General features: G+C 44.0%; 1 protein-coding gene across 2 annotated transcripts in view; it reads left to right on the forward strand.

The window, feature by feature from the left end:
• The window catches only part of CCSER1 (coiled-coil serine rich protein 1), a 1,470,964-nt gene that overhangs the window by 126,422 nt on the left and 1,316,917 nt on the right, over window positions 1-27,625 (forward strand). The window lies entirely within an intron of this gene.

Here is a 27,625-nt window from a genome sequence, read left to right on the forward strand (position 1 = left end):
TGTAATAAAGGTTTTTCTAATATTTTACTATGCTGTGGATGTGCATACCATTATTAGCCTAGTCTTTTTCCTTTCTTATGTTCACATGACCAACGTGTTTGATTGGGGAGTACTTGGTAATAAAAGGTGAGACGTATATATATGATAACATGTGCTCCTATACCTGTACACTGTACAACTGAGAACTCTAATGAAATGTTAGTCTGAAATCTGGAAACCCACATTCAGTTTTTGATGCAATTTTGTGCACCCAGCAGGATGAAGTTTACGTCTTTATTTCCCATTTCAATGAATCCATTTCTGGCTTAGGTCCAGAGTGCATTCTTGTAGTCATTATGTTCTGGCACAATAAGGTCCTCTATAGATTTTCTCCTTTCTCGGCCAGGTTTGGCGTTCACTGCTTGAGTTTCAGTCATTTTGGCATAGAACAATGATCTTGGAAGAGAGGTCTGTCTGCACAAAGCACAAACCCTTCCCATTGTTCTACCTCTGGAACATGAGTATGTCTGCTAAGAGGATTGAGAATGGAAGCGTTATGTGATCCCCTCCTCCTGACACATAACAAGTCCGAGACAGTGAAATGCACGGCTGCAAATGAGGTTCATTGATTTATGACCTCTGAATACTGGTGACTGCATCAAATAAGTATGAGAGCTCCTGCTGGTATCCTGTTGTCTAAGTCCTTTCACTATAAGCCACAAGCCTCAGTGTAGAAGATGCTGAAAGAAAAAGCTGTATGGAAAGAGAAAGGAGAAAAATATTAAAAATGTTTGCGTTAAAAAATGACTGAATCAAGTGATTATTATTATTTTGTTTGCTAACTCTTGAGTATAAATTTAAAGAGAACCTGTCACCATGAAAATGAAGTCCTATCTACAGGCACCATGTTATAGAGCAGGAGGAGCTGAGAAGATTGATATAAAGTTTTATGAGAAAAGATTTATTATAACCTATGTTTTTGTCATTTAAACGTTTGCTTTTCATGGAATTTTTTGGTCCAGTGGGCGCTCCTCCTAACAATGACTGACAGCATTCTGTGTATATGTGTGACTACCGCAGTAGCTGTCAGTCACTGGTAGGACCGCCCACTTGATCGAAAATTCCATGAAGAGCAAAAGTTTAAATGATGATAACACAACTTATAATAAATATTTTCTTACAGAACTATATCTCAGTCTGTTCAGATTCACCTGCTCTATAACGCGATCATGCAGATTACACTGTTTTTTTAGTGACAGGCTCCTTTTAAGTCAGTAAAGTGGCTCAGTGACACAATGTGTCCCATTTCTCACATTATTTTCTAAAGCCTTGTATACATCACTGAGGTACAATGATACAAGTGACTGACACAACTATGTATGTAAGAATTTGCAAGACCCCAACCATAGTTTTTCATATCCAAAGTTGACACCATATAATAAAGTACATTTATTGAACTTATTTAACACACCTTAAACATGATAAATACACTACACATATTAGACCTGCAGTAGTAGCACATTAGATACATGGTGCATACATGACATTCACATGTTAGACATGATCTGAGTAGAGGCGGATGATGTTGCATGATGCCTTTTATTATCTGGTAGAGGCCATAATCATTGCATTGGGTAACATGCTCATGTTATGGATGGCAGCACAGTGCAGCTCTGATAAGATGGCCATGATGTCATGCACAGGGTTATCCTGATACTATATTACCGAGGTTGAAATCATTTTAGTCTTGGCAATGTTTGAGTGTAAATTAAATATTGGAATTGAAGTAGCACCTCGTCTACCCAGTACCCCAACGTACGTCTCCTTATTAAATTATGTTCTCTGAGTGCTACTGTACATGACAGTGATTTAAAGACAGCTCGTCAGTGTTCATGATAAGATAGTGGTTCATACCCCATGGAATAGCTGAACTCCAGCTTCAATATAATGATATCACTGGTGTAATTGGAATCTCATGCTTCCATAAGTTATTTATTTCAGAAATGAAATGTGTTGCTTGCGCTGCAGTTTAGTCATTCCCTAGAGAATATGTAAAGATGGTAGTATATCATATCACTTGATGTTAGCCCCTTTTTCTGAATTACCATTATGGGATTTAGGCAATGTTGAAAAGGGAAAACATTTCATATACTGTATTACGTAGAGGAGTTTTCTTAATTCCCTTTGCATTTTGTTCTCCCAAGAATTTAATAGATTTTTTCTGCTCTTTGTTTCCTGACTTCCATGGGTTAGTGAGCTGTGGAAGGAAATTTTACAAAAAAAAAATGCCTGTAACTGATGCTGTGGTAAACATGACTGCACCACTTGATTTTACAAAGATCTCTTCAAACTGATGAGGTTGGTGTACTCACTTTGAAAGTTCATAGCAGTATTACTATACAAACCTTTCGGAAAGTTTAAACTCAACCTGAACCTATTTAGTCTGATTAACGAGCCCCTCGTTGTTTCTCCTCTCTGGTGCTGAAATCTTATGCTGCTAATGCAAGCTGCAGTTGTCAAGCTGGGTGGACAGGTGGAGGCTGAATACCCTCGGTCTCATGAGCACTCTCACTCTTTCACTGAACTCATGAAATACTTAGTCTAATATTAAGATTATACAATCTGAAATCTTTTTGTAAAGGGAGTACATCAATCTCATCAGCTTTAAGAGATCCACTTACTAATACATGCGCTTTGTAATATGATATTTGTAATATTTTTTGTAATATCTAATCTGTGTCTCCTCCCATTCAGTTTCATCCCATTGCTTCTAGTCTTTCCTTGTGTAAAAGAGAATAAAGATGATCCTTCTACAATGTGACAGCCCTTGATATACTTGGTGACAGCTATTAAGTCTCCTCTCAGTCTTCTTTTTTGCAAGCTAAACATTCCCAATTCCTGTAACTATTCCTCATAGAAAATGGTTTGCAGACCGGTCACAAACCATGTCCTATGAGGAACGTTTACAGGATTTGGGAATCCTGTTTCGTAGACATTCTTGCTGACTTTTATTAATGGCTACATGGGTCAACTGGCTTTAGTGTTTGGTGGCAACGTTTTGCCAAGAACACATTATGGGAATGTTGCCTTGTGGGAAATTTTCAAACTTATCTGAAAGGCAGATCGTTTTTCTGGAGATTGTAAATATGGTCTTATACAGGAACATTGAAATCTAACCAATGTTATACAAGTTCAGCTAGTTGTGTACCAGAGACGGAACTGGATCCGGACTGAAATAGAGCTCTCAGCATAATGGTTGAGTTGCTCTACCTTCTTCCTGGGAAGCATAATGCATACCTGTCTACCACTACAGCAGCCTCAGCCCGATTACTTATACCCTTTATCAAATTCCTTATCGAGCTCTGCATCGCATTCAGGCCCAGAAGGCTTAAAACATATAGGAGGCCTTTAATTCAGTTTTGCTGAAGTGAGTAGAACTGTTCCCCAGCTAATGTGCATGCTGACGACTCATCCTTGTCACTTTTATTGATGTCCATAATATAATAAAAGCTCACAAAATACGTGCTCCAGAAAACCCAGTCACTGACAGCAGTTAATGCAGAAGCATCTCTGGCCATTCGCATTTAAGACTCTGCCTAAAAAAAACATCTACATGTCAGATAATATCTAAGAATAGGTGCATAAAAGAAAGTACAGCTAAAAAAGATGTTTACAAAAATGTGTAACTTTATTTAAACTTAAGCAGGTATTTCCCTCTTATATATTGACGGCATATGATTGGTGAGGACTGGAACATTCCTTTAAGTCCTTCGTGCATCTGGCTGTAGCTACATGCTGTGGGAGTTGAGCTCCCTCCCCACACTGCAAATATCAGCTATATTACATAGCCAGGTCTGTCTCTAACAGTCATGACCCAGTTCTGGCCTCTGCTGTTAATCATTTAGATGCTGCTGTTAATCGCTGACAGCAGCATTTAAATGACATCATTGCCAGTGGGTGCGCCAACTCTCATAAGTCTCCTGTGACATGATTGCAGGGCAGTAGAGGGTTAACTGAGCTGCCAGGAACCAGCTGAAGGCCCTCACTGCCGCCATCTCAGGACTCAAAGAAAACTTCAATTTATACTATGTACTGCAATACTGTATAGCAGTGTATAATGACAGTAATCATATAATTGCAGGTTCAAGTCCCCATAAGTGGACTAATATAAAAAAGTTACAAATATATATAAAAAAATAATAAAAAATATAAAAATGTCCTGATATACTGATTTGTAACCCAATTGAAAATACAATGGTTGTTTGACAGTTGTATTCCTAGCAACCAGACTGTTAAATATAGGTTCATAGTTTGTGCTTAGTGACAACAATGAGCTGGAAAGCCACTTGACAACTGTCATTTCTTGCATTGCCTCCTTAAATTTTGTTTTTTATCACTTTTTTTTCAAAAAAAAAAATGTTAAAAATGCAAAAGCAATTAAATATGTTTTAGGTTGAATAATTTAATAATCTTTATTTTTAGACGCACATGCACATATTATCACATGCTCTCTTTGTGGCTTGTCTCTATTTGAGGTATAGAAGCATATACTGTGGGGGCATTAAGTATACAGCTATACTTTGTACTAATGTGTGCAAAAAACTTCACAATGTTACGTGTGTAGCAATACTGGAATCCTTCTACTGTGCATAATATTTGCAGAGTGCTGGTGCATTGTCTTTGTACATGTCTGTATTGCTGTCACAGTGTACTTGCACCTGCTTGTCCACTTATTACTAGGTTTCAGATTTGTTATTGTTATGCAGGACTAGTGATACAAGGGTATATAATAAATGACCCATATGGAATCGTCTGTATATACCGTATATGTGGTTTCTTTTATGGCATTTTCTGAGGTGCGTGTGTAAGTGCCCTTAGGTCTCCTATATTTCTGGACTATTTTGTTGAATTGTGATACACTAGAAATTAAGAGCTGTAAAATGTAATACATATGCTATAATCAGGCAACCAGGTTAATATCTAAAAATAAAGACAATCTGAATGGAGGGTTATTTTAATATGAATACGCTCCTAACAATGCTTCTTCTGATTTGGATTCATGCCAAAAATGAATATAAGCAATTACATATTTTATGCAGGCAAAATAATGTCCACATGCTATGATTATAGTGTGACGGAGGCTGTAAAGACTGTTATTTATTTTAGGCAAGCAGTCCTCTTGTTGACCCCAATTCAATACGCTGTTAATGTTCCCGCCATGCGGAAGAATAATTCAGAGCCACACAGATGAAAAAAGATGCTGACAAGTTCTCCTGCTGTGTGGGATGGGTTACTAATAAGCTGAGTGCCATTATTTCAAGGTGCACATTTTATATCAAGCTACACCACGAGCATCAAATCAGGGGAGATATGTCTGCGTGTGGAAAGCGATTTAATATGGAGTAACCGATGTGATGGAGATGAGTCATTAGCAGCAACCATTCCATTACTACTTGTTGCTTCCAAGCTGATTAATATCTGATGTTTGAGACTGCCAATTGTGAATAACACAAATACGCGCAAAGCCATACTGGCTGTTACACCTTCATTTGATCTATTGGTTCATGAAAGACTATTAAATCTTAAAACCAGTATTTCACGGGTGTGGCGATGCTTGGAAGTTATTTAGTAAAGCGTTTGTAGACTTGCTAATCATTGTATAATAATGAAGTATAAAAAGTGCAAGCAGAAGGAGAGAGTGATAATAGCATACAGTTGATTGCTAACTTATTTTATTAGCGGTATTCTCACTATATCTGTTGTGTTAAGTCATCCACATGGATTGCCCCCCAAAGGGCCGTGGGGTACTCGGTACTGGGTCCGATGGTCACTGGGGGATGTCACGGTGGCTGACCCAGTCCGTGGCCCTGGGACGTCCGTATAAAAGGGAAATGTCTTTAAAGGGATAAAGTTTATGTTCGTGACACCACCTGTGGTATTCGGTCAGGGTGACTGACGCTGCTTTAATGGGTCTGCTGGGGTGATGTTATGGCAGCTAGATGGTATACCTTCCCACAGGTGAAGTATGTCCCCAGGGCTTCCCGGTGTGTAGATGGTGGTATAGTGAGAGGTGCAGAGAAGAACGAGGACACAAGGTTGCAGTCTCTTTACCTTTACTGAAGACTTCAGCATCCACAGTCCAGGGTATCAGATCACAGGGCAGGCAGAGTCCGGCCGGTTTGGAGGCAAGTCCAGCGTTCCCTTGTCCAAGTGGAAATAGTAGCCTTCCCTTGCGCTGCGGTGGTGTAGTCCCTTACTGCCTATGGCTTCACATATGGGTCTCACAGATGTGCTCTCTCTGTTCCCCATTTAGGATAGGACAAAACCCGTATGACTGGTGACCTGAGCCTGTTTATACGGTCTCCTAGGTAACCCGGCTCAGTAGGTGTCACCGTGCCTCCTGGGTGTAGGTGTGGACAGGTAACCTGCAATTAGCTGTCCTGCCGGTCTCTGAAATAAGGCATAGAGGTCCTTACTCCCTCGGTGTTCCGGCTACCGGGATTTTGCGCCTCAGAAGGAGGCAGCCTGAGTGGGGCTGGTCCCCTTCTAGTATCCTCTCCTTTGCTTTGTCTTCCTTCACGCTCGCTGCAATGCAATTCTGCCTTTCAATGTCTCTTTCTGGGAGCTGCAGCTCTGAGGGCATGCACAGCTCCGTTAACCTTCTGTCCTCCTCAGACTCCTGTCTGGAACTCACTTCTACAGAACTCCTGTCTGGAGCTCTGTCAGGAACTAACTTCTGTCTGGAACTGACTAACTTTCCCTACAGACTACCAGTTATATATATGTGGGGAGTGACCTAATAAATAGGAGCAGGAGCTCCCCTGGTGGCCTGGAGTGTGAATATGTTGCATGTTTGTGATACCTGGATGCAGTTATCCTTTCTTGCCTCCAAACGTAGCATCACTCTCCCCTGGAGGAAAGCAATACCACTGTGACGACCAGGACCCTGGGGCGCCACGCATACAAGTTAGACTAATGTTAGCAGCTGAACCTGCTGATGATGGTGGGATCTGCTGATAGTCTAATATGTATGAGGGCCTCCTGACTCACCCTGATAGAGAATGTCGGGAGAGAGAAGGATCTGATTTGTTGGATTGCTGATGACTGATCTTGTTCTCCTGAATATAAGCCATCCTTAGATGAGTCTTGCAGCACCTTTCTCGTAGAGAATACTGGAGCACTCAGCAGAGCTGAGCATCACTGTATATGGGGGACTTAGGTGATATAGCTTAATGACTGACATCTATCTATTGTGTACATGGGCTTTACTCTGATGTATGCACTAGGACAATGTCCCAACTGGAGATAAGAAGATCAGGCAAAATTCAAATTTGACTGCCTGAATTTTCTATGGAAGTTTGGTTGCAGACGAGTTGTACACTGAGAGTGTAATGTCCCTTACTTTGCTCTAAGGTTTCTCCAAACCCCAGAACCTAATAAACATAACATGTAAAAAAAAACTTATACTCACCTCACCACCCACCTCTCTGACTCCTATGCTCTTCAACATCTCCCGTCTGGCCCATGCTGCATCTTCTTATCACCGCTTTTGATGAGGACAGGGAGGGTTCTGCACAAGCGTTACATTGTCATGAGTGATAAGCTGTGGAAGTAGTTCTTTTTACCATTTTAGGGCCTTTTTACGGTGTGGAAAAATGGTGGCCGACGGCCAACAATTTGCTGAATCTACATGGAAGTGAATTACAAAAATTAAGGTATTAAAGCAAGGTGGAAGAAGAAAATTTAAATGTAACTTTTTCCTAATAAAAATGTTACTTTACCTCATGTGTCATGGTAAACTACTGTTTTGGTAAATGGCTGGTCTCGGAAGAAAAATAGGATCATTTGACTTTTGGAGCGCAAAATTGGCTAGAATAGATATTGGACGCCATGTCGTGTTTGCAGAGGCCCCGCTGTGCCTAAACAGTAGAAGCCCACCACAATTGATCCCATTTTGGATAATACAACCCTCAAGGATTTTATCTAGAGATGTGGTGAGCACCTTGAACCCACAAGTGCTTCACAGAATTTTACTAAGTTGAGCCGTGAGATTAAAATATCAAATTTTTCACACAAAAATGTTGTTTTGGCCTCAAATTGTTCATTTTCATAAATGTAACAGGACAAAATGGACCATACAATTTGTTGTACAATTTCTCCTGAGTATGCCAATACACCGAATGTGATGGAAATCTATTGCTTGGGCACATAGCAGGGCTCAGATGGGAAAGAACACCATGTGACTTTAGAAGCTTTAGAATAGATGGCGGATGCTATGTCGCGTTTCCAGAGCCCCTGATGTGCCAGAACAGTGGAAACCCCGCATAAGTGACCCCATTTTGGAAACTACATCCCTCAAGAAATTTATCTAGAGGTGTGGTGAGCACCTTGAACCCATAGGGTCTTCTCAGAATTTTCTTAAATTGAGCCGTGAAATTTAAAAAAAGTACTATTGGACTTTTCGAGTGCAGATTTGAAAGGAATTGACTGCAGGCACCATATCACATTTGAAGAGCCGCTATGGTGCCAAAACAGCAGAAACTACCCACATGTAACCCCATTTTGGAAGGTAAATCTCTTGAAGAATTCACCTTCAGATGTAGTGAGCATTTTGAACCCACAAATGATTCACAAAGTTGTGTAACATTGGGCTGCAGGAATGAAAAATGTAATTTTTTCCACTAGAATGTTGTTTTAGTCTCAAGTTTTTCATTTTCAAAAGGGCTATTAGGAGGAAATGAACCACATAATTTGTTACACAATTTCCCCTCAGTTTGCCAATATCCAGTATGTGGTCAGAAACTACTTTTCAGGCACAATGCAAAGCTCAGAAGGGAAGGAGTGCCATATTGTAATGCAGATTTTGCTGGAATGGTTTGCAGGCGCCATATCACATTGTAATCTCAAGTAGACACACAGACACTGAACACGAAAAAAACACTTTAACCCCTTCATGACCCAGCCTATTTTGGCCTTAATGACCTTGCCGTTTTTTGCAATTCTGACCAGTGTCCCTTTATGAGGTAATAACTCAGGAACGCTTCAATGGATCCTTGCGGTTCTGAGATTGTTTTTTCGTGACATATTGGGCTTCATGTTAGTGGTAAATTTAGGTCGATAATTTCTGAGTTTATTTGTGAAAAAAACGGAAATTTGGCGAAAATTTTGAAAATTTTGCAATTTTCACATTTTGAATTTTTATTCTGTTAAACCAGAGAGTTATGTGACACAAAATAGTTAATAAATAACATTTCCCACATGTCTACTTTACATCAGCACAATTTTGGAAAGAAATTTTTTTTTTGCTAGGAAGTTATAAGGGTTAAAATTTGACCAGTGATTTCTCATTTTTACAACAAAATTTACAAAACCATTTTTTTTAGGGACCACCTCACATTTGAAGTCAGTTTGAGGGTTCTATATGGCTGAAAATACCCAAAAGTGACACCATTCTAAAAACTGCACCCCTCAAGGTGCTCAAAACCACATTCAAGAAGTGTATTAACCCTTCAGGTGTTTCACAGCAGCAGAAGCAACAAGGAGGGGAAAAATTAACATTTAACTTTTTAGTCACAAAAATGATCTTTTCGCAACAATTTTTTTATTTTCCCAAGGGTAAAAGGAGAAACTGGACCACGAATGTTGTTGTCCAATTTGTCCTGAGTACGCTGATGCCTCATATGTGGGGGTAAACCACTGTTTGGGCGCACGGCAGGGCTCGGAAGGGAAGGAGCGCCATTTGACTTTTTGAATGAAAAATTGGCTCCAATCTTTAGCGGACACCATGTCGCGTTTGGAGAGCCCCCGTGTGCCTAAACATTGGAGCTCCCCCACAAGTGACCCCATTTTGGAAACTAGACCCCCCAAGGAACTTATCTAGAAGCATAGTGAGCACTTTAAACCCTCAGGTGCTTCACAAATTGATCCGTAAAAATGAAAAAGTACTTTTTTTTCACACAAAATTTGTTTTTGCCTCAATTTTTTCATTTTCACATGGGCAACAGGATAAAATGGATCCTAAAATGTGTTGGGCAATTTCTCCTGAGTACGCCGATACCTCATATGTGGGGGTAAACCACTGTTTGGGTGCACGGCAAGGCTTGGAAGGGAAGGCGCGCCATTTGACTTTTTCAATGGAAAATTAGCTCCAAACGTTAGTGGACACCATGTTGCGTTCGGAGAGCCCCTGTGTGCCTAAATATTGGAGCTCCCCTACAAGTGACCCCATTTTGGAAACTAGACCCCCCAAGGAACTTATCTAGATGCATAGTGAGCACTTATAACCCCCAGGTGCTTCACAGAAGTTTATAACGCAGAGCCATGAAAATAAAAAAATATTTTTCTTTCCTCAAAAATGATTTTTAGCCCGGAGTTTTTTATTTTCCCAAGGATAATAGGAAAAATTGGACCCCAAATATTGTTTTCCAGTTTGTCCTGAGTACGATGATACCTCATATGTGGGGGTAAACCACTGTTTGGGCGCACGGCAGGGCTCGGAAGGGAAGGCACGCCATTTGGCTTTTTGAATGGAAAATTAGCTTCAATCATTAGCGGACACCATGTCGCGTTTGGAGAGCCCCTGTGTGCCTAAACATTGGAGCTCCCGCACAAGTGACCCCATTTTGGAAACTAGACCTCCCAAGGAACTAATCTAGATGTGTGGTGAGCACTTTGAACCCTCAAGTGCTTCACAGAAGTTTATAACGCCGAGCCATGAAAATAAAAAATTATTTTTCTTTCCTCAAAAATGATTTTTTAACCCAAAATTTTTTATTTTCCCAAGGGTAACAGGAGAAATTGGACCCCAAAAGTTGTTGTGCAGTTTCTCCTGAGTACGCTGATACCCCATATGTGGGGGTAAACCACTGTTTTGGCACACGTCGGGGAGCGGAAGGGAAGTAGTGACGTTTTGAAATGCAGACTTTAATGGAATGCTCTGCGGGCGTCACGTTGTGTTTGCAGAGCCCCTGATGTGCCTAAACAGTAGGAACGCCCCACAATTGACCCCACTTTGAAAACTAGACCCCCAAGGGAACTTATCTAGATGTGTGGTGAGCACTTTGAACCCCCAAGTGCTTCACAGAAGTTTATAACGCAGAGCCGTGAAAATAAAAAATGTGTTTTCTTTCCTCAAAAATATTTTTTTAGCCCAGAATTTTTTAATTTTCCCAAGGGTAACAGGAAAAATTTGACCCCTAAAGTTGTTGTCCAGTTTCTCCTGAGTACACTGATACCCCATATGTGGGGGTAAACCACTGTTTGGGCACATGGCGGGGCTCGGAAGGGAAGTAGTGACGATTTGGAATGCAGACTTTGATGGAATGGTCTGCGGGAATCATGTTACGTTTGCAGAGCCCCTGATGTGCCTAAACAGTAGAAACCCCCCACAAGTGACCCCATTTTGGAAACTAGACCCCCCAAGGAACTTATCTAGATGTGTGGTGAGCACGTTCAACCCCCAAGTGCTTCACAGAAGTTTACAACGCAGAGCCGTGAAAATAAAAAATAATTTTTCTTTCCTCAAAAAAGATGTTTTAGCAAGCAATTGTTTATTTTCACAAGGGTAACAGGAGAAATTGGACCCCAATATTTGTTGCCCAGTTTGTTGTGAGTACGCTGATACCTCATATGTGGGGGTAAACCACTGTTTGGGCGCACGTCAGGGCTCGGAAGGGAAGTAGTGACATTTGAAATGCAGACTTTGATGGAATGGTCTGCGGGCGTCACGTTGCATTTGCAGAGCCCCTGATGTGCCTAAACAGTAGAAAAAACCCACAAGTGACCCCATTTTGGAAACTAGACCCCAAAAGGATCTTATCTAGATGTGTGGTGAGCACTTTCAACCCCCAAGTGTTTCACATAAGTTTATAACGTAGAGCCGTGAAAATAAAAAATAATTGTTCTTTCCTCAAAATTATGTTTTAGCAAGTAATTTTTTATTTTTGCAAGGGTAACAGGAGAAATTGGACCCCAATAGTTGTTGCCCAGTTTGTCCTGAGTACGCTGGTATCCCATATGTGGGGGTAAACCACTGTTTGGGCGCACGTCGGGGCTTGGAAAGGAGGGCACACCATTTGACTTTTTGAACGCAAGATTGGCTGGAATCAATGGTGGCGCCATGTTGCGTTTGGAGACCCCTGATGTGCCTAAACAGTGGAAACCCCTCAATTCTAACTTCAACACTAACCCCAACACACCCCTAACCCTAATCCCAACTGTAGCCATAACCCTAATCACAACCCTAACCCCAACACACCCCTAACCACAACCCTAACCCCAACACACCCGTAACCCTAAATCCAACCCTAATCCTAACCCTAATTCCAACCCTACCCACAACTGTAACCCCAACACAACCCTAACCCTATCCTTAACCCTAACCACAAGCCTAATCTTAACCCTATTTCCAACTCTAGCCCTAATTCCAACCCTAAGGGTACCGTCTCACATAACGATTTACCAACGATCACGACCAGCGATACGACCTGGCTGTGATCGTTGGAAAGTCATTGTGTGGTCGCTGGGGAGCTGTCACACAGACCGCTCTCCAGCGACCAACGATGCCAAGGTCCCGGGTAACCAGGGTAAACATCGGGTTACTAAGCGCAGGGCCGCGCTTAGTAACCCGATGTTTACTGTGGTTACCAGCGTAAAAGTAAAAAAAAAAAACGTACATACTCACATTTCGGTGTCCTTCAGGTCCCTTGCCGTCTGCTTCCCGCTCTGAACTGAGTGCCGCCGTACAGTGAGAGCAGAGCGCAGCGGTGACGTCACTGCTGTGCTGTGCTCTCACTTTCCGGCCGGCAGACAGTCAGAGCGGGAAGCAGACGGCAAGGGACCTGAAGGACACCGAAATGTGAGTATGTACGTTTTTTTTTTTTTTTTTTTACTTTTACGCTGGTAACCACGGTAAACATCGGGTTACTAAGCGCGGCCCTGCGCTTAGTAACCCGATGTTTACCCTGGTTACAAGTGAACACATCGCTGGATCGCTGTCACACACAACGATCCAGCGATGACAGCGGGAGATCCAGCGACGAAAGAAAGTTCCAAACGATCTGCTACGATGTACGATTCTCAGCAGGGTCCCTGATCGCTGCTGCGTGTCAGACACAGCGATATCATATGGATATCGCTGGAACGTCACGGATCGTACCGTCGTAGCGACAAAAGTGCCACTGTGAGACGGTACCCTAACTCTAATTCCAACCCTAACCCTAAGGCTATGTGCCCACTTTGCGGATTCGTGTGAGATTTTTCCGCACCATTTTTGAAAAATCCGCAGGTAAAAGGCACTGCGTTTTACCTACGGATTTACAGCGGATTTCCAGTGTGTTTTTGTGCGGATTTCACCTGCGGATTCCTATTGAGGAACAGGTGTAAAACGCTGCGGAATCCGCACAAAATTGACATGCTGCGGAAAATACAACACAGCGTTTCCGCACGGAATTTTCCGCACCATGGGCACAGCGGATTTGGTTTTCCATAGGTGTACATGGTACTGTAAACCTGATGGAAAACTGCTACGAATTCGCAGCGGCCAATCCGCTGCGGATCCGCGGCCGATCCGCTGCGGATCCGCGGCCGATCCGCTGCGGATCCGCGGCCGATCCGCTGCGGATCCGCGGCAATCCGCTGCGGATTCGCAGCCAAATCTGCACTGTGTGCATATGCCCTAACCCTACCCCTAACCCTACCCCTACCCCTAATTCTAACCCTAATTCTAACCCTAGTTCTAACCCTAACCCTAGCAGAAAAAAAATAAAAATATTTTATTTATTTTTATTATTCTCCCTATGGGGGTGATAAAGGGGGGGGGGGGGTCATTTACTTTTTTTTATTTTGATCACTGCGATAGGCTATATCGCAGTGATCAAAATAGATCTGGAACGAATCTGCCAGCAGGCAGACTCTGCGGGCGCAGTGCGCGTGCGCCCGCCATCTTGGACAATGGCGGCGCCCATGGAGAAGCCGGACGGACACCGGGAGGCCAGGTAAGTATGTAGGGGGGGGTGATCGGATCACGGGGGGGGGGACCGGAGCACAGGGAGGGGGCACCGGAGCACGGGGGGAGCGGGCAGGAGGACGGAGGAGCCGGCAGGCGGACGGAGGGGACCGGACCCCGTAACGGAGCACCGGGGGGGCGATCGGTGGGGTGGGGGCAGGTTAGGTTTTCCAGCCATGGCCGATGATATTGCAGCATCGGCCATGGCTGGATTGTAATATTTCACCGTTTTTTTGGGTGAAATATTACAAATCGCTCTGATTGGCAGTTTCACTTTCAACAGCCAATCAGAGCGATCGTAGCCACGAGGGGGTGAAGCCACCCCCCCTGGGCTGAAGCACCACTCCCCCTGTCTCTGCAGATCGGGTGAAATTGGAGTTAACCCTTTCACCCGATCTGCAGGAGCGCGATCCCTCCATGACGCATACGCTGCGTCATAGGTCGTTTTGGCACCGACTTTCATGACGCAGCGTATGCGTCAAAGGTCGCTAAGGGGTTAAAAAATAAATTGCCAAAAATCACTAATTTATTTTTTTAATTGTTGACACCAAACAAGAACAAAATGTAAAAAAGAGGGAGTAACAAAACACAATAAAAAAAAACAAAAAAACCTATATTAACACCAAACGGGAGCAAATCAGCACACACAGCACTATCACAGATCAGTAAGTACAAGAAGTTTTCATTCCACAGTACAGAGTGGCGGGAGCCCAAGGAAGTGAGTTCAATACACCATTAAAAATAAAGTGCAGTAAATTTTATCAACAGTCATCATAGTCATGCTTCCCTATTCTCCCAGGAATCTGCACTGAAGGCGCATGACCACAAAATAATTTCCAGGTAGCAAAAAATATACAATAACATCTATATATTACAGGTAAATACATCAATAACATGATCATAGAAGAAGTCCATTCATAAAATCAACAGCAAGGGAAGATATAGCCAATCCCAAAAAGTACATAGTGAAATGTGTTCAGCTTGTGCTTCTGGAGTCATGCATCCATAAATAAAGTGGGCTCTCCTTTTCCTTCCTACGTTAATGTCAAACGTGTGGATGCTACCTGTAGTTTAGGCACATTGTGGGGCTCAGAAGGGAGGGCGACATTTGAATTTAAGAATGCGGATTTTGCTAGAATTTTTTTTTGTGCGAGCCATGTCACTTTTCCAGAGCCTTTGTGCTACCAGTAACTTAGACACCCCCTGAATTTCTGTTAACAGGTGACGGACCCCAGTGGAGACTTGTATTTTGTGGGTTGAGTTGAAGCTTTTATTGATGCCATTCTGGGGTTAAAAACATTTTGGATCAGTTCACATGTGTGCTGTGCTCTACCCTGAGCAATTACATTGTAGTTTCCATCTAAATATCTGAAACACGTGATTCAGATGAAACGCCAGATGGATCCATTCACTAATGAGGCAGGCAGAGTTACTCCGGATTTCGTTTGGTCTCTATTTACTGATGTAAGGCTTTTTAGAGGTGAACAAAACTAGCCAACCATGCTTTTACGCATGCCTAAAAAGATGCCTAAAAAGCCTCATTATAGGAAATGTTCCATTGGGGGTTCCATCTGAATCACATATGGGTGTAAGTGCTCAACGCAGAACGCAGGATAAATGTGCGCCTTACTGCGATTTTTGGAGTCAGAATAAGCAAATCATCAGCAGATCAAGAATTAGTTTTATTTATTTTTAACATTTTTCTTTGTCTAGTATAAGTGATTAGATGGCTTTATTCATCGGGTGAGTGCGGTTACAGCGATAGCAGATTTATATATTTTTTTATGCTTGGCTGCTATCACACACTAAGAAACTCTTTTTTAAAAAAAAAAAAGTTTTTGTATCACCTTATTTTGAGGCCTATAATTTTTCTATATTTGTGCTGACAAAGTCATGTGAAAGCTTCTTTTTTCTTTTTTGGGGGGGATGAGTTGACATTTTTATTGGTACAATTTAAGGGCATGCAACATATTTTGATCACTTTCTATTCCGATTTTTGGGATGCAGAATGACCAAAAGCCAGCAATTCAAGAATTGTTTTTTATGCCATTCACTGTGTGGTAAAAGTGATTGGACAGCCTTATGGTTCAGGTCAGTACGATTACATCGATACCACATTTATGTATATTTTTCATGGTTTGCTGGTTTTGCACAATAAAAACTGTTTTATAGAAAAAAGATTTGTTTTTGTATCACTATATTCTAAGAGCTATAGCTTTTACATTTCTCAGCTGGTGCTCTTTTGTGCAGGACAAGATGATGTTTTGAGCCATTCCATTTTTGTTTAGATATGAATGTTTGATCGCATTTTATTCCATTTTTTATTTGGCAGTTTGAGGAAAAAGCAAATTTTTTGCTACGTTTTTTTTCTTACTTATGTTTTAAGTTCCTGAGTGAAGGGGCTAAATAATGTAGCAGTTTAATAGACTGGGTCGTTCCGGATGTGACAATACTAAATATGTGTACTTTTTTGTTTTGTCCTTTATAGAGCTTTAAGTTTTATTACTCTGATCACTGGTATAATGCATTGCAATACACCAGCACTGCAATGCTGTAAACCTGTCAGTGAGTCACTGAGAGAAGGACTTTTAGACCATGCTGTCACCATGGAGTTAATTTAAGCACCATGACCAGAGCCACTTGTAGTTCCACTGGATAATATTTAGATAAAAATTGGGTGATATAGTTGTCTATATTTTGTTAGAAAGAAGGACACAAATAGGTCTTGCGTATCTAATAACGATGATGTAATAATGATCATTATTTCTATAGTTCTAACATCTTTAACAGCACTTTATAATTCAGAGGAGACATGTACAGGTAAAATCAGACATTACAGAGTAACATATAATTCTACAGTTACCAATAGAAATGTAATGTAGCCTTTTATGACTGTCTGAAACCAGCCCTATTCTTGTAAATGAAAAGGGTTTTCTCATCTCCAAGATCCTATCCCAATACGTAGGTGGTGTAACAAGAATAATACAAATCTAAATAGAAATGTAGTATAGTTCTTCTGATTCGCTATATTGTTTACTCCATGTGCAAGGGATTGCGTTAGCTAAGGAATCCGTAGTTATGACCACTAACAACTAACTGTCACAATCTAGATTCCCTATCAGTATGTCTTTGGAATGTGGGAGGAAACTGGAGAACCCGGATGAAACCCACACAAACATGGGGAGAACATACAAACTCCTTGCAGATGTCGTCCTTGGTGGGGTTTGATCCCAGGAGGCCCGCCCTGCAAGGCTGCAGTGCTAACCACTGCGCCACCGTGCTGCCCACGTTTATCAATAATAGCAAAAATGGCAATTTAGAAATGTTAGCTTATAAAAATGGTGCCTTTTATAAGCAGGATCAATCGAAAAATACAGTAAGGGAGCTCTAGGGATTGACATTTCCTGGAAAGACTATTTTTTTTTCATTCTGGTGGAGATTTTGTAATGCGATATAAGGAAATCGTCATATAACATAAAAACAAATACTCATTTGTTATTGTGGAAAAGAAATGGATATGAAATATTCCTGTCCGTTTTCTCAGCCACACAGCGGCATTCCTAGCATGTCTGAAAGGTGTGATGTCTGCCAGACGGCACATTGTTAGGCAAAACACATCATTGACTGCCAAATATTATCGAGTCAGATTCATGTGATGATTCTAAATTTTTTTTACTAGTGATTTTATTAAAAATTGGCAAAGTATCTCTACCTTTTATTTTTCAGTAGTTCCCCCAGACATTACTGAATTTGTCTTCAAGGGCATAGAGGGGTCCGACTTATGTCTGACAAGTCTGTGTTATCCTAACAAGCTACTACAGACTTGTTTGTTTAGAAGCCCTTTGATAATTTGGCATTAGGCTTTGAACCCATTTGCCAGTGAAGAGTCACACAGCATTATTGTTTGTAATTACTGTTGATGGATTTTTACAGCTAATGTTCGGTGCCAAGGCAGTAGTGTGACATATTGGCACTAAAAACTGAAAAAGGTCTGGAGAGGCAGAGAAAGCGCCTTGCGAGCAACTATCTGCAGGCTGCAGCCATTGTGTGGTCCCAGAACCGCAATGTGTGGATGCTGTTAAATCATCTCAGCAACAAATACAAGATCTCCATAGACAAAACAGGAATGAAATCTTCCGCTGTCCAGTACAGCGTTTCAAAGAAAGATGGATTATCGTAAGCTTGTATTCACACAATTTCTACTTACGTTCAAGTCCAAGATAGCAGTGCAGTGTATGAAGGGATTATTGTCATCTATTCTAATGTATTCCAGTTTTCTGGATATTGTCACTGAACATAATTTGGATGCTTTGCAAACACTATGCTGAAAAAGCCAAACTATTTGGAGATATTTTTAAAGCGGCGTTATCAGCTGACACATATATCTCCGAGACTGCAGGCTGCATAATACGACACATTTTGGGCGTGCTGGTAAATAGCATATCTGGCCTTCCAACCAGAGTAAATGGAATCAATTAAACTCTGCACGCTTCCTTAAATTAATAAGGAGCATTTCCATGCAATCATTTCAGTCTAGCCAAATTGAAGAAGCTCCAAAATGTGAATTATTCAATATAACAGGAAATAGTATTAAAATATAGCATTTACGTACACAAGTTCTTATTTAAAGGCATTGTCTTCGCAAGTCAAACCCTTTGCTGAAAACAGCTGCCATGTCACACTTACCTTGCCCTTGGACCCACACTGTTCGACTGTTAACTAGCATTGTTAAAAACGTTCATTTCATGATTATCTTGCTGTCTAAACAGGCGGCTGATCACCCATGAATGAGCAAAAAGCACGATCATCAGGTGAAATGATCTTTTGTGCAACACAAAACAAATCATCATTCTCATCGGTGCATGTTCAGTGTATACGGAACTCACATAGCCGGTAAAAATAGCAGCCTATGGGCACTTAGTGATCTAGCGCAGATTGCTCAGTACACATTTTTTTTGTCTGCTTGTGCACACATTAGAGATAAGAGGATCAAACAGTTGAGGATCAAGTTCCAGTCAAATTTACTTAAGGTACCTTCACACGAAACGACTTTACAACGAGAACGACAACGATCCGTGACGTTGCAGCGTCCTGGAGAGCGATATCGTTGTGTTTGACACGCAGCAGCGATCTGGATCCTGCTGTGATATCGCTGGTCGTTGAATAAAGTTCAGAACTTTATTTGGTCGTCAGACCGGCGTGTATCGTCAGGTTTGACACCAAAAGCAACGATACCAGCGATGTTTTACGCTGGTAACCAGGGTAAATATCGGGTTACTAAGCGCAGGGCCGCGCTTAGTAACCCGATGTTTACCCTGGTTACCAGCGTAAAAGTAAAAAAAACAAACAGTACATACTCACCTGCGCGTCCCCTGCCGTCCGCTTCCTGCTCTGACTGAGCGCCGGCCATAAAGTGAAAGTAAAAGCACAGCGGTGATGTCACCGCTCTGCTGTTAGGGCCGGCGCTCACACAGTACAGGAAGCGGACGCCGGGGGACGCGCAGGTGAGCATGTACTGTTTGTTATTTTTACTTTTACGCTGGTAACCAGGGTAAACATCAGGTTACTAAGCGCGGCCCTGCGCTTAGCAACCCGATGTTTACCCTGGTTACCCGGGGACCTCGGCATCGTTGGTCGCTGGAGAGTGGTCTGTGTGACAGCTCTCCAGCGACCAAACAGCGACGCTGCAGCGATCGGCATCGTTGTCGCTATCGCTGCAGCGTCGCTTCGTGTGAAGGTACCTTTAGATTTGGATTTCACGCAAATTCATACATTTTGAGATACGATTTGTGGTTTGCAACCGAAAAAACATAGCTCAGCAACATCAGAGAGCGGGCTAGCTTAATTTTGCGCTACTGCACAAGATTCCGAAAAATGCCCTGCAGCTTTGACACCTTACAGATTATCATACCTTAGATAGTAGTGGTCAGCACCTGGGTCATCACAGATCACTGGTTCCTATTGAAGGAACCATCTTCAGAGTCACTTGGTAAGTCTCTTCCTTCTGCAGAGTTTAAGCTTGTATTGTCAGAGAGGTCCTCTCTCTTCTGTACAGTTTAAGCTCTTATGGTCAGCAGGGTTCTCACTCTCCCCAGTAGAGTGTAAGCTGTTATGGTCAGCATGGTCCTCTTTCTCTCTATAAGCTCTTAACGTCAGAACAATTCCTTTTCTCCTGTAGAGTGTAATCTCTTATGGTCAGCATGGACCTCTTTCTCTCTTTAAGCTCTTATGGTCAGAGCAATAATTTTTCTCCTGTAGAGTGTAATCTCTTATGGTCATCATGGTTCTCTTTTTCTCTATAAGCTTTTATGGTCAGATCAGTTCTTTTTCTCCTGTACAGTGTAATCTCTTATGGTCAGCATGGACCTCTTCCTCTCTAAAAGCTCTTATGGTCAGAACAATTCTTTTTCTCCAGTAGAGTGTAATCTCTTATGGTCAGCATGGTCCTCTTTCTCTCAATAGGCTCTTATGGTCAGAACAATTATTTTTCTCCTGTAGAGTGTAACCTCTTATGGTCAGCATGGTCCTCTTTCTCTCTATAAGCTTTTATGGTCAGAACAATTCTTTTTCTCCTGTAGAGTGTAAGCTCTTATGGTCAGTAGGGTGGTATCTCTCTCTTGTAGAGTGTAAGCTCTTATGGTAAGCATGGATCTCTCTCTTATTAACCAATTAGTATTTTCTAATCTGTTACAAGCTTTCTAATATTGAAATTCATGCAAATTTATTTGCCTCAAATCATTTTTTTTCAATTCAGCAGATTTGACGAATTCGAATTTCAAAATATCCATTTATATCTAGTAAACAAGCATTCACATGATCGCCGATCGTTTAAAGTCTACCGTTTGGCAGTCGTACCTTGCCATTGGTTGGTCCATGTAAACAGACCTTTAGGGGTATCTGTGGTTGGCTATATATATTTCCTCAGTGGCAACGGCCATGTAGTGGTGCATGGTTGCCATTAAAATGAACTATCAATCTTGTAAGATAATATCAGGCTGGGTCTACAGGATTGGGAGGCTATGTTCCCTGGCTTAAAAAAGAGGACCTTAAGTGGGAGATCCTCTTCTATGGTGATGTCCATAAAGTTTCAAGTATTTGCAATACTCACTGCAGTACATCATTGTCTAATATACAGATTACATTTACACATCCGTGTGACACATCTGTGTGCTGTCCCTTTATTTCTCGGATAGCACACAGACTATTAGAGTTTCAATGAGCCAGCTACACATAAGTAGGGTTGAGCGACTTTCATTTTTTTAAGATCGAGTCGGGTTTTGTGAAACCTGACTTTGTCCAGAGTCGAGTCGAGTGCAGTCGGCCGATTATCACTAAAAGTCGGGGATCGACCGAAACACGAAACCCAATGCAGGTCAATGGGGAAGCATAGTCGGCAGTAAGTGGAGGCCAGGAAAACACCTACAGTGCCCATTTTAATGCCAAAAACATCCATTCTTGTTTCTGAAGCTTGTCAATCTTAATTAACTTTATAATAATAGTTGGGCATAGGAAATTGGGGGTCATTTGGCAAAAGTTGTGGGGGGAGTAGGGCTGGCTCAAGTTTTTCGTGGGCCCAGGAAACGCGGACTACGTCACGGCGGTGGAGCAGGGAGAGGTAAGTATTTCAACGTTGCAAGTGCTGTGATCCTGAGCAAGCAGGGGGGCCCACTCGTTCGCATTGGCACTGGCACAGGGCCCCTCAAAGTACGGCGGTGTGTTTGCATGGCGGGGGCGCCTCCCACCAGCAGCGACACTTTTGCGTACTGTGAGGGGCCCTGTGCCAGTGACGTCGCCAACGAGTATGCCCCCCCACCTGATGAAGGAACCTGCACTTTCATCTGCACCTTCCTCTTTGTCCCTGTGTAAGGAGGTATAACATGCGGGAAGGGGAACCTTACTTTCAGCAGGGTCAGATTCTGGCTGTGTAGAGTGCAAGGGGAATGTAGTGGTCTAGGTCAATGTACCAGCAGACTCATCTAGCAGTGGCTGGGCAATGGGCAGGATGAGGAGGAAACAGATATAGGGCCAAAGAATAAAGTAGGCTAAATGCAGTTCAAAATTGGTAACAGGACTAAACAGGCGGCATTGCTTTGTTCAGTGGAGTAGCAAACCCAAGAGCAGCAGACACTGTTTCAAGGGCCCAACCACACTAGTAGGCCAAATGCAGTTTAATATCTGATAGTATAGGCCGAAAGCCAGAAGGTAGAAGCTCAGCTTTATTCAGTTGAGGACAACACCAGGCAGGGGCAGACACCGTTAGTAGGCCGGAACCACCAATTTTTTAAAAAACAGCAGTTAATCAGAGCCAGAAGGTAGAAGCTCAGCTTTATTCAGGTGAGGACAACACCAGGCAGGGGCAGACACCGTTAGTAGGCCGGAACCACCAATTTTTAAAAAAACAGCAGTTAATCAGAGCCAGAAGGTAGAAGCTCAGCTTTATTCAGTTGAGGACAACTTGAATTAGGGACTGCAGACAGACTTACCAGGCTGTCCCCTGTGTGGACCATGCATCCAATACATTAACCCATTGCGCCACAAAGGACACGTAACCTTCCGCGGCCATGCCTACCGCTCCATGTGTCTGTTGTCAGGTGTACCTTTGGACTCACAGATTGACAGAATGAAAGGACAATGTGGTCTTTAACATGCTGGTGGAGGGGTGGGATGGCTTTTCTCGCAAAAGAATTGTCAACTGGGTAGCTCATAGCGTGGTACAGCGTAGTCCATCATGGCTTTATTAATATTAAATAAAATAAAAAAATAGGCTCTATGCACTGTAAAATAGGTTCCAGGGGTACACGGGCAGCAGTGGTCAGGTGAGTGGAGGCCTAGTGGAAGGAGGGACCGCAGACAGGCTTCGAAGGCCTAACATCATAAAATGGGCTGGCTGTAGGCACAGTAACATAGGTTCCAGGGGTACACGGGCAGCAGTGGTCAGGTGAGTGGAGGCCTAGTGGAAGGAGGGACCGTAGACAGGCTTCGAAGGCCTAACATCATAAAATGGGCTGGCTGTAGGCACTGTAACATAGGTTCCAGGGGTACACGGGCAGCAGTGGTCAGGTGAGTGGAGGCCTAGTGGAAGGAGGGACCGCAGACAGGCTTCGAAGGCCTAACATCATAAAATGGGCTGGCTGTAGGCACAGTAACATAGGTTCCAGGGGTACACGGGCAGCAGTGGTCAGGTGAGTGGAGGCCTAGTGGAAGGAGGGACCACAGACAGGCTTCGAAGGCCTAACATCATAAAATGGGCTGGCTGTAGGCACTGTAACATAGGTTCCAGGGGTACATGGGCAGCAGTGGTCAGGTGAGTGGAGGCCTAGTGGAAGGAGGGACCGCAGACAGGCATCGAAGGCCTAACATCATAAAATGGGCTGGCTGTAGGCACAGTAACATAGGTTCCAGGGGTACACGGGCAGCAGTGGTCAGGTGAGTGGAGGCCTAGTGGAAGGAGGGACCGCAGACAGGCTTCGAAGGCCTAACATCATAAAATGGGCTGGCTGTAGGCACTGTAACATAGGTTCCAGGGGTACACGGGCAGCAGTGGTCAGGTGAGTGGAGGCCTAGTGGAAGGAGGGACCGCAGACAGGCTTCGAAGGCCTAACATCATAAAATGGGCTGGCTGTAGGCACAGTAACATAGGTTCCAGGGGTACACGGGCAGCAGTGGTCAGGTGAGTGGAGGCCTAGTGGAAGGAGGGACCGCAGACAGGCTTCGAAGGCCTAACATCATAAAATGGGCTGGCTGTAGGCACTGTAACATAGGTTCCAGGGGTACACGGGCAGCAGTGGTCAGGTGAGTGGAGGCCTAGTGGAAGGAGGGACCGCAGACAGGCTTTGAAGGCCTAACATAATAAAATGGGCTGGCTGTAGGCACTGTAACATAGGTTCCAGGAGTACACGGGCAGCAGTGGTCAGGTGAGTGGAGGCCTAGTGGAAGGAGGGACCGCAGACAGGCTTTGAAGGCCTAACATAATAAAATGGGCTGGCTGTAGGCACTGTAACATAGGTTCCAGGAGTACACGGGCAGCAGTGGTCAGGTGAGTGGAGGCCTAGTGGAAGGAGGGACCGCAGACAGGCTTTGAAGGCCTAACATAATAAAATGGGCTGGCTGTAGGCACTGTAACATAGGTTCCAGGGGTACACGGGCAGCAGTGGTCAGGTGAGTGGAGGCCTAGTGGAAGGAGGGACCGCAGACAGGCTTTGAAGGCCTAACATAATAAAATGGGCTGGCTGTAGGCACTGTAACATAGGTTCCAGGAGTACACGGGCAGCAGTGGTCAGGTGAGTGGAGGCCTAGTGGAAGGAGGGACCGCAGACAGGCTTTGAAGGCCTAACATAATAAAATGGGCTGGCTGTAGGCACTGTAACATAGGTTCCAGGAGTACACGGGCAGCAGTGGTCAGGTGAGTGGAGGCCTAGTGGAAGGAGGGACCGCAGACAGGCTTTGAAGGCCTAACATAATAAAATGGGCTGGCTGTAGGCACTGTAACATAGGTTCCAGGGGTACACGGGCAGCAGTGGTCAGGTGAGTGGAGGCCTAGTGGAAGGAGGGACCGCAGACAGGCTTCGAAGGCCTAACATCATAAAATGGGCTGGCTGTAGGCACAGTAACATAGGTTCCAGGGGTACACGGGCAGCAGTGGTCAGGTGAGTGGAGGCCTAGTGGAAGGAGGGACCACAGACAGGCTTCGAAGGCCTAACATCATAAAATGGGCTGGCTGTAGGCACAGTAACATAGGTTCCAGGGGTACACGGGCAGCAGTGGTCAGGTCAGTGGAGGCATAGTGGAAGGAGGGACCGCAGACAGGCTTCGAAGGCCTAACATCATAAAATGGGCTGGCTGTAGGCACTGTAACATAGGTTCCAGGGGTACACGGGCAGCAGTGGTCAGGTGAGTGGAGGCCTAGTGGAAGGAGGGACCGCAGACAGGCTTTGAAGGCCTAACATAATAAAATGGGCTGGCTGTAGGCACTGTAACATAGGTTCCAGGAGTACACGGGCAGCAGTGGTCAGGTGAGTGGAGGCCTAGAGGAAGGAGGGACCGCAGACAGGCTTTGAAGGCCTAACATAATAAAATGGGCTGGCTGTAGGCACTGTAACATAGGTTCCAGGAGTACACGGGCAGCAGTGGTCAGGTGAGTGGAGGCCTAGTGGAAGGAGGGACCGCAGACAGGCTTTGAAGGCCTAACATAATAAAATGGGCTGGCTGTAGGCACTGTAACATAGGTTCCAGGGGTACACGGGCAGCAGTTGTCTGGTCAACGGAGGCCGATTGTAATGAGTGTCTGCCAGTTAGTAGTCCAAAACAACAAATAAATGTGAATGTCTCGCATTAAAACAAAACAAAAGCACTAAAGGGTGCAATCATTAGGTTCAGGGGTGGGATCCTCTGCGTTGTTTCAGACCTACTAATTTAGCGCAAAGTATTTACTGTGGTAAATAGAGGACACTGCCCCTGACTATGTTAAGTACCATCATACATGTCAACACAATGGTATTGTTAGTGGCAGGTATGGAAGGATGTCAGCGCATAGACTAAACATTGGTGGAAGTGTGAGAGATAACTGTGGAAGTGGTAGAGCAATGTTTGACCTGGGGGTGGGTGAACTATCTTGTGGCCGGCGGTACAGGCCCAGGGCCCCTCATGTTACAACAGTGTGTCTGACGTTGGGTGCGCACCACCACCGCCAGAGACACTTTATTGTACTATGAGGGACCCAGTAGCAATGCCGTCGACCAAAAGCGAGCACACCCACCTCTTCAGACAAACAGCAGTCTCACGGGTGCTTGCGCCAAGTCGCGATACCACGGCCCCGTGTGGGGAGTTTGGCCATTTAGGGAGGTGTAAACATGTCGTATGCTGGACAATCAGCTGCAGCAAATTAGACATCAGAAAAGTAATTCACAGTAGTCCACAGGCAAGAGCTTTTCATAGGAAAGCTAGGTGTCGGCCAGGCAAGGTGGGGCAAAAGATTTCAAAATCCAGTTGTGGTTCATTTTAATGAATGTTAGATCATCAACATTTTGGGTAGCCAGACGAGTCCTTTTTTCGGTTAATATTGAACCTGCAGCACTGAATACTCTTTCTGATAGGACACTTGCTGCCGGGCAAGCAAGCTCCTGCAATGCATATTCTACCAATTCTGGCCAGGTGTCTAATTTTGATGCCCAGTAATCAAATGGGAATGACGGTTGAGGGAGAACATCAATAAGGGATGAAAAATAGTTAGTAACCATACTGGACAAATGTTGTCTCCTGTCACTTTCAATTGATGCAGCGGTACCTGTCCTGTCTGCGGTCATAGCAAAATCACTCCACAACCTGGTCAGAAAACCCCTCTGTCCAACGCCACTTCTGATGTGTGCACCCCTAACACTCCTAGTCTGCTGCCCCCTGGAGCTCGTGTGAGAACGATCATGTGCGCTGTGTGCTGGGAATGCCTGAGCAAACGGTCAACAAGAGTTGATTGTTTGGTTGCTAATATTAGTTCCAAGTTCTCATGTGGCATAATATTTTGCAATTTGCCTTCATAGCGTGGATCAAGGAGGCAGGCCAACCAATAATCGTCATCGTTCATCATTTTCGTAATGCGTGTGTCCCTTTTTAGGATACGTAAGGCATAATCCGCCATGTGGGCCAAAGTTCCAGTTGTCAAATCTCCGGTTGTGATTGTTTGAGGGGCAGTTTCAGGCAAATCTACGTCACTTGTGTCCCTCAAAAAACCAGAACCCGGCCTTGCCACGCAACCAATTTGCAGTGCCCCCGGGAAAGCTTCCGCATTAAAAATATACTCATCCCCATCATCCTCCTCATCCTCCACCTCCTCTTCGCCCGCTACCTCGTCCTGTACACTGCCCTGACCAGACAATGGCTGACTGTCATCAAGGCTTTCCTCTTCCTCTGGTGCAGACGCCTGATCCTTTATGTGCGTCAAACTTTGCATCAGCAGACACATTAGGGGGATGCTCATGCTTATTATGGCGTTGTCTGTAGGGTTGAGCGACCTTTACTTTTATAGGATCGGGTCGGGTTTCACGAAACCCGACTTTTTCAAAAGTCGGGTCGAGTGAAATCGGCCGTTCCTATAAAAAAGTCGGGGTCGGGGTCGGCCGAAACTCGAAACCCAATGCAGTGCATTGGGTTTCCAATGGTTCCCAGGGTCTGAAGGAGCGGAAACTCTCCTTCCGGCCCTGGGATCCATATTTAAGTGTAAAATAAAGAATTAAAATAAAAAATATCGCTATACTTACACTCTGACGGGCCCTGGTACTAACCGGGAACCTTCCTTCCTTAGAATCAGCCTTCCATGACCTTGCCGTGACGTCACGGTGACGTCGCGGCTTGTGATTGGTCCGAGGCCGCCCATGTGACCGCTCGCGCGAGCGGTCACATGGGTGGCCGCGGACCAATCACAAGCCGCGACGTCACCGTGACGTCACCGAAGGTCCTTGAAGGGCTGATTCTTAGGAAGGAAGGCTGCCGGAAAGAAGCAGGGCATGTCCGAGGGTGAGTATATACCTAATAGGAATATACTCACCCTCGGCTTCTTTCCGGCAGCCTTCTTTCCTAAGAATCAGCCCTTCCAGGACCTTCGGTGACGTCACCGAAGGTCCTGGAAGGGCTGATTCTTAGGAAGGAAGG

Source organism: Ranitomeya variabilis, chromosome 1 (assembly GCF_051348905.1).
Source record: "Ranitomeya variabilis isolate aRanVar5 chromosome 1, aRanVar5.hap1, whole genome shotgun sequence".
NCBI lineage: Eukaryota > Metazoa > Chordata > Amphibia > Anura > Dendrobatidae > Ranitomeya > Ranitomeya variabilis.